The sequence below is a fragment of the Dermacentor andersoni genome, chromosome 5 (assembly GCF_023375885.2).
Source record: "Dermacentor andersoni chromosome 5, qqDerAnde1_hic_scaffold, whole genome shotgun sequence".
Taxonomy (NCBI): Eukaryota; Metazoa; Arthropoda; class Arachnida; order Ixodida; family Ixodidae; genus Dermacentor; species Dermacentor andersoni.
The window spans coordinates 23996775-24018246 of record NC_092818.1 but is presented as its reverse complement, the minus strand read 5'-3'; the positions used below and the strand labels follow the sequence as shown (position 1 = coordinate 24018246).

Sequence of the window (21472 nt, the reverse complement as noted above, 5' to 3'; positions counted from 1 at the left end):
TAAGTGTAGCCTATTTTGTGGGCACAGGTTCACCCAATAAAAGTTCGTTTTGTCGTTCATAGTATTGCTACTGTGTTATTCAACGTCACCACCACGTGACAATATGTAAGCATTTACATGTTTGCGATTTATTTAACTGTGTAACTAATTGCTGTACCGATCCCTTCAATGTCTCGTGATGAAACGGTTGAATTCGCAAAAAATTAATAAACAACACTGGTTTATAAAGCGCTTTTCCAGTTTCACTAGGCGTCCCCCCCTCCCCTACATTTTCCGTATAATTGCCCTGTTACTCACATTTTATTACGGGAGACAATTCCTTACTCATGTAAACCCTCATATAATTTTGGATATATCTGCTGAAGCTCCTAATAAAACGCTACAACTGAAATCTATACGTCTTAACATGTTGATATGCCGGGACAGTAAACCAAATTTATTTATTACTATAGTATTTACTTCAATTCTATTTCAGGACTCTCCAAGCTCACTGCTTGTTCGAAAAAGGATATAGCAACCCACCTCCATCGGAGCTAGCCCACCAAGAGAATCTAAAAATTCAGAAAAAGAGAATGAACTTGTGCCAAGTGAAACTGAGCACTGGCCAGAATGTTCGGCGCATTGAGGTTGGTTGCTTCACTTTATAAAAATCAGGGGCATCTGTAGTAATTAGGCTGTATTATGAATTCATGTGGAAGTTATTCTGTTATACGGCTGCGTTGGCCCTCTCAAAAGAGAGCTTAATGCAATGACCTTGCAGTCACTACAGATATAACATTTTTCTGTATGCGCGCAATTGCTAGCCACTGAACTTAGCTTTCGTCACACCTCAGGATGCTTTACAATACAGCATCGTTAGCTAGAGCCGCAACCTGTTAAATGATCGGTACTTTTCAGGACATATGTTCGTAGTAGACGACACAATTCCTTCAACCATAGCCGTGAGCAACCCTGCTTATATTACATAAGGCATCCTGAAGGTACTTCAAATGTGACAGTATTTCAGAGCTTAGTTATTTCCTTATGGTTCCTGCGTTCAAACCGTAGTGACATTGCACATAGAAGGCCACATGAAGTAGGTGTACGTACCTTATTAAGATAAAATACCGTTTTGGTAACAAATCATTTTGATCATAAAAGGAACTTTACCTTCACAGACATTATACATAAATACGACTTTAAACGAAAAGAAAAACTCACTTTTATGTTAAAAGAAGGTTCAACCAAAGAGTCATTTATCATGAATGCAGTTATGGTAAGACGATCTTTAAAACAACGTTTACGATTGATGCAATTAACTCGTAGAGAGGCACGGTTATGATTTTGTGGCACCTATACCCGAAATCCGTTTTATTTTCAAAAGGGCAATTTTCAAAATGAAGTTTTCTGATGCCTGCCTGGCCCTAACAATATACGTTCACATTTCACTCCCCTTCTGATTGCCATACGCCGTTGAAAAGTGCACTATAAATGCCCTAGGTTGTTGTCATAATAAAGAAATGTTCAGCACTGATTGGGCAATGTTTTATAGTTGCCTGTTCTTTTGTTTTTATGGTGTTGTCTAAGGCGAGTGAATTTGATCATTTTTTCTGACTCGGAAAGTAAGCTGGTTTAATTGTGCTTTATGGACTACATGTTCAGAAGTGCTGATATTTCTCTTTTTAATTTGAAATTTGTCTATACGGGTACCTGCTGCGCCCATACCGCATTATTGTAGGGGGCAAACAACGTACACACCTTGATTAATCCATAAATATCAATGTAGACAGCAAAACACATCAGTCAATGCGTTTAAGTGTTTCAATGAATGTGCCCATGTGTTTCAGTGAATGTTCAGTATTAGAAGTGCATAACCCGTGCTTCAGGTTCTATCGTAAGTAAACTCGGGCATGAAGGAGATGTGACGGACCTTGCCTCAGTGTGCGTAGATTTGGGCACTCTACATCTTACTTGAGGAGAATCTGGTTAGTTTCTACGACGAATGGCCTACCCTCAACAAGATGGAAGAAAGGAGGTAGGGCACGATGCATACCCAGGAGCTCTCACCCGAATACGCCGTATCGCTTTTTGGTGAGGTTGTGACGCTTCGAGAAGACCAATGTCTGTCAGCAGTCACTGAACATTTGCTGTAGAACGTCGCCCATAGTTGTAGTCGAGGTGTCCGTCATCGGTGGTATGGGCACGCATGTAATTGGGTGCAATAAAATGGCGACGTACATTTTTCAGTAGCACGGCACCCAAAGCTCTGATGCAAAATGAATATTGGCTTTCACATTTGTTGAACAAGGACCTCTCCAAGAATAGTCCATTTATTGGACCATAACGTCGACAGCTGAATTGCAGCAGGAAGTCTTTACCGCATTAATATAAATCCGATATAAAGTAGGTGCTCCGAGAGCACGCGAAAATGCGTCATATTCGCTTGGAGATATCTACAGGAAAATGAAAAAGCACGCGTGACGGAGTTGTTAAAGCGCTGAAATTGCTGTGGCAATGCGTAGGGCGAAGACAATACCTAATAAATCGTGTGTTATAGCTGTGTTTGGAAGATCCTTGTCCGCCATTGGTATACTTGGTAATAGGCCTTGCAGAGAATCCGGCTTATGAAATATGCGAGCCCCATGAAAGACGGTAGGTGAATTTTGATTATGTGGTAGATAATAGTTGTGAATAGCCTTCGCGGTCAGGAACGCCTTTTCACTGTAAGGTTGCCAGAGTGCTAAGCGCAATGAAGTCATGGTCCAGCCACCGGGCCTTGTTATGCGGGTCTTTATTTTCGACTCGGAATAAACTGTTCAAACGCAAGCACTGAGTGTTTGCCGCATGATGCTGAATTGATGATGCTGAAAAATATATTCAAATTCTTCTTGCGCCACCGCCAGATGCTCATCAGAAGACAAGGCGGGCGAGCTGAGACACACATCAGGCCCATGTGTAACGTTGGGATAAATCAAATTACGCTTGGCTGAATAGGGCCAAATTGAAAGGCTTAGTCAGATTTGGCCACTCTATGAGGATGACCTAAAATGCCAGCATGAGTGTGCGGATACCCTTAGGGACGACATGAACAACACGCCTGTGACTGATAGACGGATGATGCGGTCAATAAAACGGTGCCGCCACATACTTACCTTTAGGTCTTAATGCGATAACAAGTCACAAACATTTATTGGACTAGGTTAGCAGTGACGAACACCCACATAATAATTGCGCCGCCGTCGTAGACCAGTTTTCAAATACGAAGATCATGCACGGTTATCGAGAAGTTCGTAGCGGGTGTGTTCGGCTTGGCGATTTTAGACTCCGGTCGGCTTTGATGGGTACTAGCCCGCGTACCTACACTCCAGAGTACATCAACAACTTCAATCTGCATAATTTATTCATAATGATAAAGTGGCGTCTAAGCTGAGGGACCAGGTTACAGGCCGCCCCCAGTAATATAATCCTGTTTCCGGACCAGCTGCACAGAGCTTTAGAATTCCGTGCATGATGCTGGAAATTATTGTGCTACAGGCGCAGTTGCTTACTCTGTGTAGGGGGCGAGCAGTGCCAACGCAAACAGGAGCGGCAGCTGGTCGGGGAGGTTGTTGGCTACATGAAAATATTTCGATAGCGGTGAATGAAGCGGCAAGTTGCGCAATGCCAGATTTGATCCGTGAAATAATTGAAGGTTTTGGTCACTTCGAAAACACAATCACAGACTTAGACAACTCCTCATGTATCCAATCAGCCTGTCCGACGAGATGGTCAAGGAACACCTTCTACAAAGTCAAGGACGTCTGGGAGGGACCACCCCCACTGCACTGCTTGAGTCAGCATCCCTCCCTCCCAAGAGCTGGCGTATCCTGTCAATCAACTGCGACGGCCTCCAGTCCCCAAGCTCCTTGTTGCCGAGCAGATGCTGAAAGCGCATGCGCTCGGTCGCTTTGGTGAGGTCGAAGGCCTTCTGCATGACACGCTACTAAGGCGTGTCCACGAATGGCTCAAAAGTTACATCGACAGTCTTCAGCTACTTCGGTAGGCAGGGATGCCTAGCAGGTGATGCTATAATAGTGTGGTCCCGGATGCGATACGCTGAAACAGCGCTTCCATTGAAACTAATCGCACTTGTGGGCGCTTGCGGCAATACGCTGGTGGTGCGGTTGGACAAATGTGACATCATGCTAGCGTGAGTATCAGGAAGGCGAAAAGCTGCCAACAGGCGTCTGGTCGGTTAGGGCCCTTTCTTCGTCTTGTGTCATCACATGCTACAAGAGAAAATCAGTAAAAGACGTGGGGGCCGTAATGAAGGATCGCGGCATTGCTCGTTGCCGATTTGTAGCAACTTGGACACAGAGAAAACGCAAGCGATGGCGTCCGCATCAGCCGGTTCGTCGACGGGGTAGCGGGACAAACAATCGGCATTCTGGTACAAGCGTCCCATTTTATATACCACGGAGAAGGTATATTCTTGCAGGCGTAACGCCCACCGAGCGAGTCGTCCCGTGGGGTTCTTAAGCGAGGATAGCCAGCAGAGCGCGTGGTGATCAGTGATGACACAGAAGGGGCGTCCGTACAAGTATGGACGAAACTTCGCAACAGCCCACACAAGAGCGAGGCACTCGCGTTCTGTGATTGAATAATTGCGCTTGGCGGGTGACAGAAGTCGGCTGGCATAGGCTATAATATGATCATCTCCACGCTGGCGTTGTGCTAACACTGCTTCTATGCCGTGACCACTGGCATGAGTTCGAACTTCCGTTGAGGCAGACGGGTCAAAGTGGGCCAAAATTGGAGGCGTGGTAAGGAGAGTAGTGAGCTGCTAAAAAGATGCGTCATGGTCAGGTCCCCACGAAAATGGGGCGTCTTTCTTCAATAGGTCGGTAAGGGGACGTGCGATGGTCGCACGTCCCCTTACCCCTTATTTAGAGGAAGCTAACGGCAGGCCAAAATGGCAACGCTATATCAAGCGGGTCCACGTCGTCTTCTTCCTCTTCAGTGCAGCGACACTGTGGTGGCTGTTTCGTAGCAATATATATATATATATATATATATATATATATATATATATATATATATATATATATAGATATATATATATATATAGAGAGAGAGAGAGAGAGGGAGAGAGAAATTGTTGAAATAATTCCAAGAGCTTTCGAAAGCCGCACTCATGTCTTATAACTAAAACGGTGACAGAAGCATGTTTTGCCTGCTTTTGATGCATTATTAGGTGCTCGTAGTAAAATGGCATTATCGTTTTGGATTCTTCAGTTAGAGCTGCAAGCGTGATTTTCAGTTTCTTAAGCTTTCCAAAATTTTAATAATCTTTCTTTTTTCTTAAAGGCTGACACTCAGTAACAATTTGCGAGGGACAGGGATTAGATGTCAACTTAATTAAATACAATAAACATCACCATTCTCACTTCTAAAGGTCGCAGTTTCGCCCAAAAGGCGAAGCATTGATTGCGATAGCAAATTAGTACGCACCTATGCGATGTAAGGGTAGCAGTTTCATCGGTAGTGAAAACTTGGAAACATTCGCTTGCTGGCAGATTTAACAAGCATGATGCCAGAGCGCACAAGCAAACATGAAAACCACACTAGAGGAGCGCGGACAGTCGCTGTAAAAACGCTAGTGTGAACGAGCGCGGCAGCAGCAGCGAGCGAAGTGACTGTGCGGTATACCGCTTCAACGCAAGAGCGGCGAGACCACAGCGCGCTCAAAGGTATGACCTATCCGCACATCCCTTTCAAGACAGGGCACGCGCGACCGCGCACGGCCGTGCCAACTACGCACTTGGCAGTGTCGAAGCCGCCCCCCTCTCTCCCTCCCGCACTGCCTTCCCGCTTTTCTGCATATACGGCGCGCGAGATTGAGCCGCGATCGCCAGTTCCCCTTGCACCCGGCGGGCACTGCACATGTTGCGGATGACTTCAAGACACGGCGGCCCGGGTGGGGTGAGCCACCCGGTTAGAACGCGCCCGCCCTCCTTACCGACGGCTGACCTTGTCCCTGTCACAGATAGCGTTCAAGATAGCGCGGTGTGGGAGGGCGCACGGGCCGCCCCGAGGGGAATGCGCCCCCCAACCCTCCACCCGGAGCCTTGCGAGTGACGGAAGACGGCTCGCTTCCTCCACTGCGTGCGCGAGATTGAGTCATGATCACAGGCTCACACTCGCACACTGTCACTCCCACAAACATCATACGGCACGCGGCGACGATTTTATGGCCCTTGGACTTTGAGCATCACGGCGACGGCGACGCCGATGACAAAAATACGCTTGGAGCGTCCCTATAGTTGCTAACACAATAAAATTGCCTGAAAAGAGCGGTTTATCGGTTCCCCGGCATTTACGTAGGAGCTCCCAGCTTAAGTGGTCTATTAATAAAATTAAGTACACTTCTTTCGCGTTGTATGTGCAGCAAAAGGGTCGCTAGGGTAGTTATAAGACAGCCTTAAGGATTTGTTACATTACGCCAAATTCTTATATAATTGCAGTTGCTATGTCTTTCCTTTTCTGATTAAGGCACCCGTCCGACCACGGAAATGTTGTGTTTGAATTTATTTGACCATATGGCGCATGACGAATGTGCATTTGTGGTTGGGTTTGGCTGGTATGTCAATATAGCCGGTATTTTTAATTGGAGAGTGTGCGCTTTCTTTTACTAGAACCTTCGCTCGGCAGACGATACCGTGTTGATTTTGCTGACATTATGAATTTTTTCCTCTTTTCATTCTCTAGAGCATCAGTCCCTGCTATTTTCGTTGTATAGCTACCTACACAACGAAATCCGAAGTCCGTCTTCAATTGTACATGCACGATTCAGACGGCACCCCCTGTAAGGATGCCGATGCTTCGAAGGTAATTGTAATTTGTTTCTATTTTCTCCAGTTGGTAAAAATAAATTTTCATTGCAACATACGTAGTAGAAAGTGCACTATTGTGACGATAAAAGCCGTGTTGCACCCGCGTCTTATATAGTGAGTGCACACAAGCACCTTGCCACGAGTTCACGTAATTTACTTAGCATTAGCTTCGTACTACAAGACATAAACTGTCTATCCACTGATATTCCATTTGCAAAATGTCTTTACTTTAACATTATTCATTAAAACAATGGCATTGTTGCCTAAAGGGGAATCACTGAATGCGATGGGAAGGTTTAAGGCTGCACTGAAGACGTCTCAGAACTCTGGACTGGTGAAGAGAGCATCCACCTCGAAGGTGCACGAGTTGTCACCGATGGAAAATCGTCGACCTCTTTAGCGCGCGAAAAAAGTAGGATTGTGTAGATTTATCGTGACCTTTGCGATCTGTTCCGTTCAGCAACTGTATATGCACCATGGTGTGTAACGCAGGAAGCTGCTGCGCAGAAACACATGCGCATGAAGGTTATGCCAGGAATGAAAAATGAGTGTGAACAGAACAGTACATGATGTAGCATCCGGTTGGCTTCGTCGCTTTGGGTGCCAAATGTTGCGTTAGTTTTTAAACATTCTAACCATCTACACCGTTTCATACATCTGGCGCAACGCTCTGGAAGCTACGCAAGAAGTTCGGTGACCGAAATTTATCACTCCACGCGTTCCTTCAATGCTTAGCGGCGCGCCAGCTGCGTGTAAGGTACTTCCAAAGTAGCGACAAAAACGCACACAACATGCCGAGCGCGTCGAGAATCTGCGCGGTAGACACTCATAGAGAAAGGTGCTCAACAAGAGCGGACACTCTCATAGAGCCCAGCGGCCGAATCGACTGTAGCGAGCCAAGCGGTTGGGATTTCCCGGTTTCGGTTTTGGACTGGCGTGTTTTGAACGCAAGCTGGCACGCACTACGGCGGCTGGGCTACTCGGGGTTCTTTCTTTTCTTTTTTTCTCGCTTTTGCTGCTCAATCGTGGGTGGTCTTAGTGCGGAATCATTTATTTATTTAAAATGATGGCGAACGATCTCTACAAGCCTCTATCGAATCTGTGCCACGTGCAACTTCATAAAGTAGAGGCAAAACAACTTCTGAATGAGGAAATGTATATTTCGCTCTATATAAATGCTCGTTCCGGGCTTTTTATGCGTTCATCTAACGTTGTGGCACCAGGTAAGCAGCAGTAGTTCCCGTAGGAAGCTCCCCCGGGCACCATCACCTTCAAGAAGTAAATTACCTACTTGTGTCATTTTGGTATTTAGACCTTATAGAAATACTGCGTGTAGAGGGGAAGCGTGCGAAAGTTCTGAATGGGTGACATTACAAGCAAAAGAAATTGCCTTTTACATACATGGCATCGAAAATATCCGACTTATTTATTCCAAGCCGTACTATAAGTTATGAAGAAAACATCTGATTTCCAAGCATTCGATCATTCCCAGGCAATATTTTCTGCACTTTAAGAGCACAAAAACAATTTGGCCTCAGGCGACGCCATAGTGCGCTGCATACACAGAGGCGACCACAACATAGGGTTTCAGGCTCTCAGCCAGACAATGGTAGACGCTCGCAGAAGGCCTTCTCGCACTCAAGCGAAATGCGTAGGTGCAAAGCGTGTTTTCAGTCTTTCAGAAGACAGAATTTTCGAGTTCTCGGTTTTTGAGTTCCTCGGCGTTATCTTTTGCGCGTCATGCCGGCGCAAGCAACACACTCCAGTGTTATCACTCTTGGCAATCGCTCGTCGCGCCTTCGACAAGAGTGAGTACTTAATAAAGGTATATGTTGCGGGGCCGTAGAAGCATACAGACTGGAATACATAGCGCGAAAAATGGCACAGGGCCAAGCAGAACACAGGCCGAGCGCTCGTCCTGTGTTCTGCTTGTCCCTGTGACATTTTTTGCGCTATGTATTCCAGTCTGTATGTATCCCACCAACACGCCCAAACTTCTTCCCTGCCACAGAAAGCGTCACAAACTTGTCTCACTAAGATTCAGTACAGGCCAAACTGTTACCACGACCGGCTTGCTTTCATGCTGCGTCACAACCCCAGGCGCGGCGAGCCTGCCTGAAATGTATCACAAAAGTAAAGAAACTACAATACTTTTGGCGGTCAGGGAATGCGTCGCGAACTTGTTCCAGTAAGATTCAATACACGCGAAACTAACAGCGGCACACGGCCGAGCAGCTTTTCGCTAACTGCGTCATAACTCCGGGCACAGCAACTGTGCATGAAAAGCACCCCAAGAAGTAACGAAATTAGTTACGCTAATGTTGTGGGTCAGAGAAAACACCAAAACTTGTCCTAGTAAGATTCAGTACGCGCGAAACAATGCATCACACGGCCAAGCTGCTTTTCGCTAACTGCGTCACACAGCCGGGTGCGGCGAGCGTGCCGAAAAGATACCGAATTGATAATATTGCTGGGGCTCATAGAAAGCGTAGCAAACCACAGCCATTCCGAGTCATTAAGAGGAAGCTTTAGCTCGGACCCAACTCCAACGCAGTCTATCCAAATACATGTAAAACATAAAACCCTTTTTCAGAGATAATCCCTGGACCGATTTTAATGAAATGTGTTGCCTTGGAAAGATAAAGTCAAAATCTAGTGACTGTTGCAAGCGGAATATCGATTTTGAGCTTGAATTTTCTTTAATACATATCTGTAAATGGAATCCATTCGATCAATGAAAGCGGAGAAATTTAGCACGGCATTCTATATCTTACGTGAATTTGTTGCGTTGTTTGCAAGGGTTCTGCACAAGCTACATTTCTATATTACTAAATTTCTTTAGATTCATGTGTAACATGTAAATATTGTCTACGTTAGATGTACTAGTACATGCAATTCACATAATTGTTATGTAATTTTTTATTGCTGAGTCGCGGTGTTGTAAACTTGATAGTTTCGTTTTCTGAAAATTTACGATTTGTGTTAATTTTTAATAAATAATTCACGACATAAATCAAATTTTGAAATTAAAAATCACTAGACTTTAAGTGTTTCTTTTAGATTCAACAAACCTCGTCAAATTTGGCTCAGTGGTTAACGAGAAAAACGAATTCTCCTTGTACGTGTATTTAGATAAGAGCACTCGAGCTAGAGCTTTCCCTTATAATAACTACGCCAGGACGGTCAAGCTGTTTTTCGATAACTGCATCGGAAACCTCGTTTCCGTGCCGTAAAAGCCAAAATTGCTTCAGATACGTGACTTTCTGTACCGTACACCGCGTTTTCAAGACCATCGAGGATACCAGCAACTTAAGGCTTTCGCCTTACATTTTCTCAGCCTCCACAGCGTTGCACTTGATGTATGAAACGGTGTATAGGCGCGCGGGCCGCGCTTGTGGTTTGATAGACTGCTAGCACGAAGCCTTCAGCGCCAATGGCGACGACAGAAAAGCGACATGAGCGCCTGCATAAATGATATGAGAAAGAAAATAAATGCAAATCCTAATTTACACCGAAAGCTGTATATGACTAACCTTGCGTGATTTTTTCTGCGTCCGTCAACGGAACAAATCATGTGGACCTATCCTGATGATAGTGCAGAAAGGGTTCACGCTCAATGGCACATACCCCTGTAGGCTTGGGAGCCTGTATCACACGCTTGAACAATTCTTGTCACACGTGGGATCCAAAGAGGTCGCAGGCACACGGGTAAGAATAGATATTGGTAGAATTCGCTGACAGGAATAATCTGCGAATGATGAAAGCTTTCTTCAAGAAGCGTTGGAACAAAAAGTGGACCTGAAAAAACGCCAATGGTAAAACAAGAAATGAAATTGATTTCATACTTTCTGCCGATCCTAGCATAGTGCAGGATGTAGATGTGTTAGGTAGGCTAAAGCGCAGTGACCATAGGCCACTAGGCTGGCTTCAGAAGCTGCAGTTGAAGCGGGAGTTAAGGCCCCCAAGGCAACCTGTAGGTAAGCTCTCCCAGGTAACAAAGGACCTAATAAAGAAACGACAAAGAATGAAAGTGTCAAACTCAAGATATCAGATAGAACTCGCGGAACTATTGAAACTGATCAACGAGGAGAAAATAAGGGATATTCAAAATTATAACGTCACAAAGACTGAGGACACTCAGATGCCGTTTGCCTATCACGCGCCCCCGTCGACCCGCCGCCGCAAGATGACGAGGATGACGACGCCTTCCTTGGCATAGTAAGCGCGGAAGACTTCGCTGAGCAGCAACGAGCGGACCCGGAGCTAAAAGGCCTCGTCGATTATTTGGAAGGGCACACCGACGCAGTCCCTAGGGCATTTAAGCGTGGATTGTGTTCGTTCAGGCTTCAAAACAACCTACTCGTGAAGAACTTCTCACCAGTCGGTGCCAACTACCTTCTTGCTGTTCCGTCCGCGCTGCGTCCAGAAGTACTGCACGCCCTACATGATGATCCGACAGCTAGGCACCTCGGTTTCTCCCAGACGCTATCGAGGATACAAGAACGGTATTACCGGCCGCGCCTAGCCGCCGATGTCGCCCGTTACGTCAAGACATGTCGAGACTGTCAACGACGCAAGACACCACCGTCAAGGCCAGCGGGATTACTACAGCCGATCAAGCCTCCTTACCGACCTTTTCAGCAGAACGGGATGGACTTGCCGGGACCGTTTCCGACGTCAACATCCGGGAATAAGTGGATCGTCCTGGCGACGGACTATCTCACCCGCTTCGCTCAAACTAAAGCTCTACCGAAAGGCAGCGCAGCCGAAGTGGCGAAACTTTTCGTCGAGAACATCCTGCTGCGACATGGTGCTCCAGAAGTCCTCATCGCCGACAGAGGAGCGGCTTTTACAGCATAGCTCACCCAAGCCATTTTGCAATACAGCCAGACAAGTCACAGGAGGACAACTGCCTACCACCCGCAGACAAATGGTCTCACGGAGCGCCTGAACAAAACCCTCGCCGACATGCTAGCAATGTACGTCGACGATGAATACAAGACCTGGGATGCTGTCCTGCCGTACGTAACATTCGCATACAACACGGCGGTGCAAGAAACAACACAGATCACGCCGTTTAAGCTGGTTTACGGCAGGAACCCGACGAAGACGCTGGACGCTGTGCTGCCGCACGTCACTGAAGAAGAGAATCTTGACGTCGCTACCTATCTCCAGCGCGCCGAAGAAGCTCGACAGCTCGCCCGCCTACGGATCAAGAACCAGCAGCGTTCCGACAGCCGACACTACAATCTCCGACGACCCTTCGTCGATAACCAGCCCGGCGATCGTGTTTGGGTGTGGACCCCGATACGCCGACGAGGACTCAGTGAAAAACTACTGCGACGATGTTTCGGACCCTACAAGGTCATCCGACGTATTGGCGCACGGGACTATGAGGTCATGTTAGACGGCACTTCGCATTCACAGCGGCGCCACGGACGATCTGAAGTGGTCCACGTGTTGCGTCTTAAACCCTTTTACGGACGCTGACGAACTTCCTTATTTTGTTGTTTTCTTTCCTACAAGTGCTTTTCTTTATTACTTTCGTTTGTTTACAGCATCGGGTCGATGCTCTTTAAGAGGGGGATATTGACACGTGTACTTATATTTATCGGGCGACCACGTTTCGCCGCCTAACAAATCTTACCGCACAGCGCTTGACGCGCCTGCATGTATCCGAATTTTCTGGAAAGTTATCGATGCTTCCATCCGCTGTCTGCTGTCGCCGAACCTTGTGTTTTCTGATTTCATCGCTTGACTCGAATGGTGTGGGATTTTGTGGAAGGCATGCGGGTCCCAACGATTAGTCTCGAACATTCGATGACTGCTGTATAAAAGCCGACCCGCTTGACCCGCTGATCAGATTTTCGATGATCGCTGATCGTGTTCGCCGCTATCATTGTGCTATAAGTGCAGCCTGTTTTTGTGGGCACTGGTTCGCCCAATAAAAGTTAGTTTTGTCTTTCACAGTATTGCTACTGTGTTCTTCAACGTCCCCACCACGTGACAATATGGATGTAGCAAGAAATTAGTGATAAGGAAACTAGGCCTGGGAAAAACCAAGATGTATGCACTGAAAGATACACAGGGTATTACAATCAGCAATCTCGAAGATACAGTAAAAGCAGCAGAAGAATTCTATACTGACATGTAGAGGACCCAAAGCAGCCACAATGCCTTCACATTGCTTTTCATTTGAGAGCATTGACTGTCGTCAGCTTTCGTGGCCATTCCGTCTTTACAGAGTGGAATGGTTGTCATTTTTTAATTTAATTGTTACGTAGGAAGACGCAGACGAAAAGCTATTAACAAGCATATGTACAAGAAAATACGCCGCACTTGGATAAGAGGCAACAACCCGCGCTATCCCCTAATCATCGTCGTCGTCTTCACACTGCTCACCTCTTCTTCAACGCAAATACTGTTCCGTAGCACTACCCCCGGTGGCAAAGGCACCGTCCCAGATCGACTAAAGGCCGGACTCGGAAGCAGTGTAGTAGCCCTTGAGACTACTGACGTGCACGACATCACTAGATGCCAGAGTAGAGAACGAGGTTGAACTCACAGGCGTAATTTCGCACGTCACAGGCGTCACCTGGCGTAGCACGCGGTAGGGCCCTATTTATCGCGAAAGGCGCTTCTCTGAAAGTCCGACGTTACAAGAGTGCAACCACAGGAGCACGAACGCACCAGGCGTAAACTGTACGTCACGGTGGCGGGTGTTGTACTGGCGCTGCTGCGTGGTTTGCGAGCACGTCAGCCGAGCACGGGCAAGCTGGCGTGCATGGTCGGCGAGTGCGATGGCGTCGCGCGCATACTCGGTTGTTGAGATCGCAGCAGGAGGAAGTACCGTGTCAAGGGGCAAGGTCGGTTCGCGACCGTAGAGTAGATAAAAGGGAGAAAATCCGGCGGTGTCGTGCCGCGAAGGATTACAAGCAAATGTGACGTAAGGAAGGGAATGTCCCAGTCGTGGTGGTCCTTGGAAACGTACTTGGACAGCATATCGGTAAGAATATGGTTTAACCGCTCTGTGAGGCCATTGGTTTGAGGATGGTATGAGGTAATCAGCTTGTGTTGAATGGAGCAGGAACGCACTATTCGGCGATAACTTTCGAGAGGAAGTTACAACCACGGTCAGTAAGCAGCTGTTGCTGGGTGCCATGAAGCAAGATAATGTGACGCAAGAGAAAGTCCGCGACGTCAGTGGCGCAAAAGGTAGGGAGAGCCCGCGTGATAGCGTATCGGGTAGAGTAATCAGTTGCGACGGCTACACATTTATTCCCAGAGGATGGCGTGGGAGAGGGACCGAGGAGGTCTAATCCAACACGAAAGTACGGTTCCACAGGCACGGTGATCGGCTGGAGATGACCGGTAGGTAGTTTTCCGACGCTGGCAGGGATTACAGGCAGCAACATAGCATCGGACGGAGCGAGCGAGATCAGGCCAATAAAAGCGGCGGCGGACGCGTTCGTACGTGCGGGTTACCCCACGATGTCCTGCAGTAGGTGCGTCATGCACCTCAGAGCACAGTCTGTCGTACATGTTTTGGCAAGACACGACGAAGATCAGATCCGTCAGGGAGGAAGTTCCTTTGGTACAGAATGCCGCCCTGGAGGACATATCGGCGAACGGATGCGTAGGTAGGTTTAAAGCGCAGACGCTCGATGAGAGCTCGCCGCGATAGGTCTCGTTACTGTTCATCGGCGATGTTAGCGAAGGCAAACACAGAGAAAGTGCCGTTGGCGGTACTACTGTCGGCGTCGTCAGGCTCGTCTACCGGGTAGCGAGAGAGGCAGTCAGCGTCCTTGTGTAGTTGGCCAGAGTTGTAGGTGACAGAATACGAATATTTTTGGTGGCGTAAGGCCCAGCGACCAAGTCTTCCTGTAGGATCTTTCAGTGAGCATAACCAACAAAGCGGGTGATGGGAGGAACTTCTCAACCGCCCAAACTAGGGCCAGACAGTCACACTCTGTGATGGAATAGTTGCGCTCCGAGGGTGAGAGGAGCCTTCTGACGTAAGCGATAACACGGTCGTTGCCACGCTAGCGTTGTGCCAGTAGTGCGCCCATTCCGTGACCGCTGGCATCAGTAGGGACATCGGTAGGCGCAGAAGGATCGAAACGGGCCAGAACGGGAGGCGTTGTGAGAAGGTCGGTTAGATGCGAGAATGCAGAGGCTTCGTTATCGCCCTACTGGAAAGGGGCGTCTTTCTTCAAAAACTCGGTTAGTGGTCGTGCTATGGCCGCGAAATTTTTCACGAAACGGCGGAAGCACGATGAAAGCCCGATGAAGCTGCGCACATCCTTGACACACTGCGGGACAGGGAAGTGCGTAAGAGCATGGATCTTGCCTGGGTCCGGTTGCACTCCGTTCGCGTCAACGAGAAGTCCAAGGACGGTAATCTGGCGACGGCCCAATTGGCACTTCGATGCGTTGAGTTGGAGACCGGCTCGACGAAAAACGTCCAGAAATGCTGAGATGCGCTTGAGGTGCGTAGCGAACATTGGGGAGGAGTCTATAACGTCGTCCAAGTAGCACAGATACATGGACCATTTGAAACGGTGAAGGAGGCAATCATGCGTTCAAAAGTGGCAGTAGCGTTACATAGGCCGAACGGCATCACTTTGAATTGATAAAACCGTCGGGTGTTACAAAAGCAGTCTTCCGGCGGTCGAGATCGTTCACGGCAATCTGTCAGTATCCGGAGCCTAGTTCAATAGAGGAGAAATAGCGAGCACCGTGGTGGCAGTCAAGGGCGTCATCAATGCGAGGTAGGGGATACACGTCCTTTTTTGAAACCCTGTTAAGGTGCCCATAATCCACGCAAAAGTGCCATGAGCCATCCTTCTTTTTTACCAGAACAACAGGTGACGCCCATGGACTACATGGCGGTTCAATAATGTTCTTGGCAAGTATTTTGCGAACTTCGGCGGGAAGAACTTGACGCTCAGCCGGTGACACTGGATACTGGCGGCAATGAATAGGAGGGGCATCGCCGGTGTTAAGGCGATGTTTAACAGCTGTAGTTTCGGCCAAAGGGCGATAGTTAGAGTAATGAATATCGTGGTATGAAATCAGAACGCGGTAGAGCTCACGGGCTGCTCGGACGGCATGTCGGGCTGAATCATTTTCTATAATTCGGTGATGGTAGATGTTGTCGACTACGATGGTAGAGGAGGATCGGTTGAATTGTCGTCTACTGCAATAGATGCTGCTGAGTGATCTTCGAATGACGAAAGCTGGGCCAGAGACATCCCGCGTGGCCGCACTTGTGTCGTCAAGCCAAAATTGATCACTGGCAGGCAGACGCAATTCGCCGTAATAGATGAAACTGTATGAGGGACTGTGATCCCGTGTGTAAGGAGGACGTCTTGCATAGGAGCCGCGATGTAGTGACCGTCGGGGACTGGTGGGGAAGACACTAGGTCAACGTAAGTTAGTGCCGAAGGTGGCAAGCGAACGAAGTCGACGAAACTGAGGCGACTGAGGTGTGGTTTAGCGGTATTCAGAACAGGCAGGCCAAGGCGGAGAGTACGGGCGGAACAATCGATGAGAGCAGAATATGCGGAGAGGAAGTCTAAGGCTAGGATGATGTCGTGGGGACAGTGGGCGATGACTGTGAATAGCACGATAGTGGAGCGATCGGCAAAGGAAACGCGGGCGGCACACATAACAATTACGGGGACTGTTCCGCCATCGTCGACACGGACAACAGGCGTCGTGGTGGGCGTGATTATTTTCTTCAGCCGGTTACGAAGGTCAGTGATCATTACCGACACATGCGCCCCAGTGTCTATAAGAGGAGACACAGAAACAATGTCGACTTGCACGTCGAGAAGGTTCAGATGAGTGGGCAACGTCAGTAGAGGATTTGGCGGCGTAGGGAGCAATGCCGCGTCATCTCGAGGCGCTGCCGCGTCTAGTATTCCGGCTGGGAACAGCGTCCCAAGGGATTCTGCGAATAGGAGCGACGGGGCTGGGGAGAGCGAGATTGTCGTCGTTGGGGCGAAGGCGAACGAGAATAGGGGCGGTTCGGCGCAGGAGAATCAGTGGCGGCATTATTGAAGTGTGCGGCATAGGTACGAGAAGGGCCACCTAGAGGCGAGAGTAGGCAGTATAAGTAGACTGGTTCGGGGATCTCTATCAACTGCGACAGTGCCGAGAAGTGTGCCCAATTCAAAGGCAGTGAAAACAAATGGGCTATTCGCCAGCAGTTTGCCATTCAGATGGGTTGCGGAAACGTTGTGGCTAATAAGATGCGGGACGGGGCGGAATCGAAGAAGCCGGGTGGGTATCAGGGCGATGGGCCGAGCAGATGGTGTGAAGACCTTTCTTTGCGAACTCCTGGTGGACAACGGCCTGGATCAAGGAAACCGTGACTGCAGGTGCGTTGAAGGGGCTGGAGTCGAAGCCAGCCGGGTAGGCGGCCTCGATCTCAAGCCGGACGATCCTGGTAACATTGCCAGTGTAATTGGGACGAGGAGCCTCGGCACAGGAAGATGTCGCTGGGGTGTTGGGTAGACGGGTAGCTGCTGGTCGATACGTCAGCTTTTAGCGAGTTCCAGGCGGCGGCACCCTTTTATAGCTGCATCCATCGTCGCCACGTTGTTGAAAACGAGCAAGTTGAAGGCGTCATCGGCAATGCCTTTGAGGATGTGGGAAACCTTGTCTGACTCAGTCATGTGTGCGTCAACTTTGCCGCACAGAGCCAAGACGTCCTAAATGTAGGACTGTGTTGACGTCTGCACACGGCCGGAAAGCGCCTTCTGCGCGGCAAGTTGGTGACCGTAGCGGTTGTCGAACAAGTCTCGGAGCTTTTGCTTAAGCGAGTCCCAACTCGTGAGCTCATCTTCGTGCGTCCGACACCAAACTCGAGATCCGCCACTGAGGTAAAAGACTACGTTGCTGAGCATGATAGTAGGGTCCCACCGGTTATTGCGGCTGACGTGTTCGTGCAGGCTGATCCAGTCGTCGACGTCTTCCCCATTTTTGCCAGAGAATACGCCAGGATCACGGGGAGCGGGGAGAGCGATGTGGGTCGTCGAAGTGGCAGCAGGTGTCGGAGCCGGCGGAGTCGAGTTGTCGTCGCCGGGAGCCATGAAGGAAGGCTCGACGTACCGTCCCCTGCGAAGTTCCTTGACGAAGTACAGGGAACGTCCACCTGCACCAGATATGTTACGCAGGAAGGCGCAGACGAACAGCTATATACAAGTATATTTACAAGGAAATACGCCGCTCTTGGCAAAGAGGCAACAGCCCGCGCTAGCCTCTAATCGTCGTCGTCGTCTTCACACTGCTCGCCTTTTCGTAATCGCAAATACTGTTCCTTAGCAGTATCGTCACGTTGTAAACTTCTGCCTGTAATCCCGTTTGCCTCGTTACATTAACGCCACGCCGCTTGCTTCAGTCTCCTATCTGTAGAGCGTAATGAAGTCGGAGAAAGTGATACCTGGTGTACTGTGCTAGTAGACGCGAGTTCGGCCCACCCGCGAGTTATGGCGAGCTAGTAAAACAGCGGTAAGGGACATAATATAGTGTGCAGCATTCGTACGCAGAAGTTAATAAAGAATGTGCAGATCGCACGCACTGTGGGATTCGATGTAAGGGGAGGTTTGTCTGCCTTGTGCGTTCATTGACGTTATCTGGTGGTGTTATATTGACAGCATGCGACAGTCGTGACAGAATGTAGAATGTTACCTTGCCTGCTCCACTTGGGCTTGTTGTTCTTGCTTCGCTCGGCGCTTTATGCGAGCCTTCGTTTCAGCGGCACCAAATGCAGTCTTCGGCGCGATTCTGGGTTGTAGCGTTGCAGCTCGCAAAACTGCCCCCCCTCTCTATCTCTCCATTCTCTGGCTAACATTCTCCTCACCTGGACCCTCTACTGTCGTTGGTGTTGCGGGTGAGCATGGAGACAAGCGCGGCAGCTCCTGCACAGCATTTGTGAGGGGTCACGCCTAGTTAGGCGTCCAGAGGGCATTGTGCACCTGCGACGCGGCGTAAATCTTGACACGAGCTTCTCTGGTCGTCTTTCCTTTGTGCCACACTCTTGTTATGTATTAACGCGATAGCACTAAGGGCCTCGTGTCGCAGAAAATCCGTTGTCGACATCGCGGGCGTCGCATGGCCAATGATCATTCTGAAGCACAACTGCGCATGCCCTCCACGTGGGGCACGCCTTGTCTTACATTCTTTAGAAAGTTATTCCTCGGAATTCTTAAAATGGCAGCTCACGAACAAATGCCATGAAACGAAACACCGACAGCGCGTGCCTTTTATGCTTTTGCAACATGGCCACGTCTCGACCTCGTCCCGACACGGGTGGCGTTAGTGCCTGACGTGGTCGACGTTAGCGGCGAGCCGCACAGCAGCAGCCGCGGCAGCCAAAGCAGCAGCAGCAGCAGTGGGAAAGTCGAAGGAAGAGGCAAAGAAAGCTTCGCTTTAAAAATTCAGTGCCCTTCCACTCTGTGAAGAAAAACGACCAGGGAAGTTGTGTATGTGAACCACTTATTGGCCAACTGCACCAACGCCGTGGGTCGGTTCGACATTGCACTATCTTCAGGATCGGGGCACGTATTCGGAGGGCTTAACGCCTGCTTCACCTCGTGAGGGGAGTGCTTAATGCCTTCTTTGCCTCCGCTGCCGTTCAACCCGGTATTGCACTATCTTCGGAAAACCGAGAGAGGAGTATAATTCAAGATTAATGCTTTTCATTAATGCAAATGTATTATATGGCTCATGAAGCGGAATCGGCCCACGCATGTGCAGTGCTTCACGCCTGCTCCACCTCCGTGCGGGTTCGCCCGGCATTACACTATCTTCAGGATCTACACATGGACACGATCTACATACACACGGACACTATCTACACGCGAACACGATCTTGGGGGAACTAGCCCTTAACAGCTTCGCTGTAAGATTGGTTATGTCTCCGTATTTCTTAACTATTAATTACTTAATTAATTAATGCTGACGACGGAACGCGGGAGCACTGGCACGAGCGCGTTCGCGCGGTAGCGCCGAAGAGCGCGTACGAGCCAGCTGTAGAAGACGATGACGACACTGGAGCGAATAGCTTTGATGATAGTTATGTGTTAACACGCGAACGCGATCCTGGGGAAAGTAGTCCTTAACAGCTTCACTGTAAAATCGGCGCAGCCTCCTTACGTGTGGGAATGCGGAAGCATTATATTCCTCTTAGGGAAACGTTCTTTTCCAGCGCATTACTTGTCCGCGTAAGCTCTCGCCTGCGTTCTAACGGCGCCTCGGTAAGGCCTAATAGAATCGCGCCAAGCGTCTGAACGCGCTCGCTAGCCGCAAGGAGTTCATAACTCTAAGTACCGTTCATGGCGTTTAATTGGAGGTTAATGCTTTTCATGAATGCAAAAGCATTATATGGCTCATGAAGCGGAAATCCACCGGCACAGCCGGAGATGCTGCAAAAATTCGCTTGGTGACAGCGAATCAAAGGGAGGTGCGCGCCATGGTGGCCGCTGGGTTCCTTGAAGCACCACCAGATGGCATTCACCACCACGCCTCGGTGGTGGTGAGTATGCGCGTGCCAGATCAGTATAAGATCGGCTGTCCGCGAAAGCGGACAGCCAATTTTTTATGCGAACACCCCCTGGCACGCTTCGGCCTCCGCGGCCCCAGCCCACAGGCCGCCCAGCTTCCAACTTTGATCCCCCTGCTGCCGCTTGGGTGCCCCGGAGATCCTGCGCCGCCTGCTTTAATAATACCTCTGCTGCTCTCCTGAGGTATCTGTTTGCCGGTTACATCTGCCCTATGGAGCAGTGCCTGAAAAAAATGCAATCGATCGTCGCGACTTAAAAAGCGACCCACGGCTTATGCAACACCAGTCAGAAGCTTGACCCTCCAGACAAGGCGATCACCAAAGGAGGCGTCCGTGCCCACTGCCTCACCGCGCAGGCAGTCAGCGGCGGAGCGTAAACAAACTGGACCACACTCCGCAAAGGCGGCGTGCTTACAGGACAAACAGATACAACACGCGTTAAGAAACCTCCTTCATAGTGCCTTACTCTTACCCCGCTCTTACTCGCACCTGCGCAGAAACGTAGAGCGCCGGGAGAAACGCCCCGCCCCGCTGTGCCTACTAGCAATTGTAGGAACGCCACCCGGAGCCGTGTGCCGCGTATCTCAGACTGCGATTGTACGTATTTTAGCCACTCTACATATTTTGGAGCTAGTGAAAAATTTCTTGTCACGCCACCGCGGTAGACCGTTCTCCATACGGATTCGCCATTACACAGTATATTTAAGGCTAGAGACTGGATTTATCCCACGTACGTCCAGTGCAGTTTTAGACACTCCGTATTTTAGAAGGTCCGGGTTAAGACGCCTTAGATTATCGTACACCGTCACATAACAGCAATATTCCGTTTTCCGCAACTGATCGCTGATTGTACTGTGTTGATAACTAAACCCCTTTTGTATTTCAGATATGCAAGGCCCGAAAATGCCAGTAAGGATTATTGTAACTCCTCTCAATTAGAGATGAAAAGATTCGAATGCACATCTTCCTCATGCTTTAAAAACGAACATACAAATATATTCTACTGTGTCCTTCTTTAAGAAGTCATATCCATCAGCGATACAAGAAAAAT

General features: G+C 48.9%; 1 long non-coding RNA gene across 1 annotated transcript; it reads left to right on the top strand.

Moving 5' to 3' along the window:
• Positions 1-438: 438 nt before the first annotated feature.
• LOC129384527 (uncharacterized) lies at positions 439-21415 on the top strand. Its single transcript, XR_008612240.1, has 3 exons — positions 439-626; positions 6727-6846; positions 21308-21415. It is a non-coding gene; the product is annotated as an uncharacterized lncRNA (long non-coding RNA).
• The last annotated feature ends 57 nt before the right edge of the window (positions 21416-21472 follow it).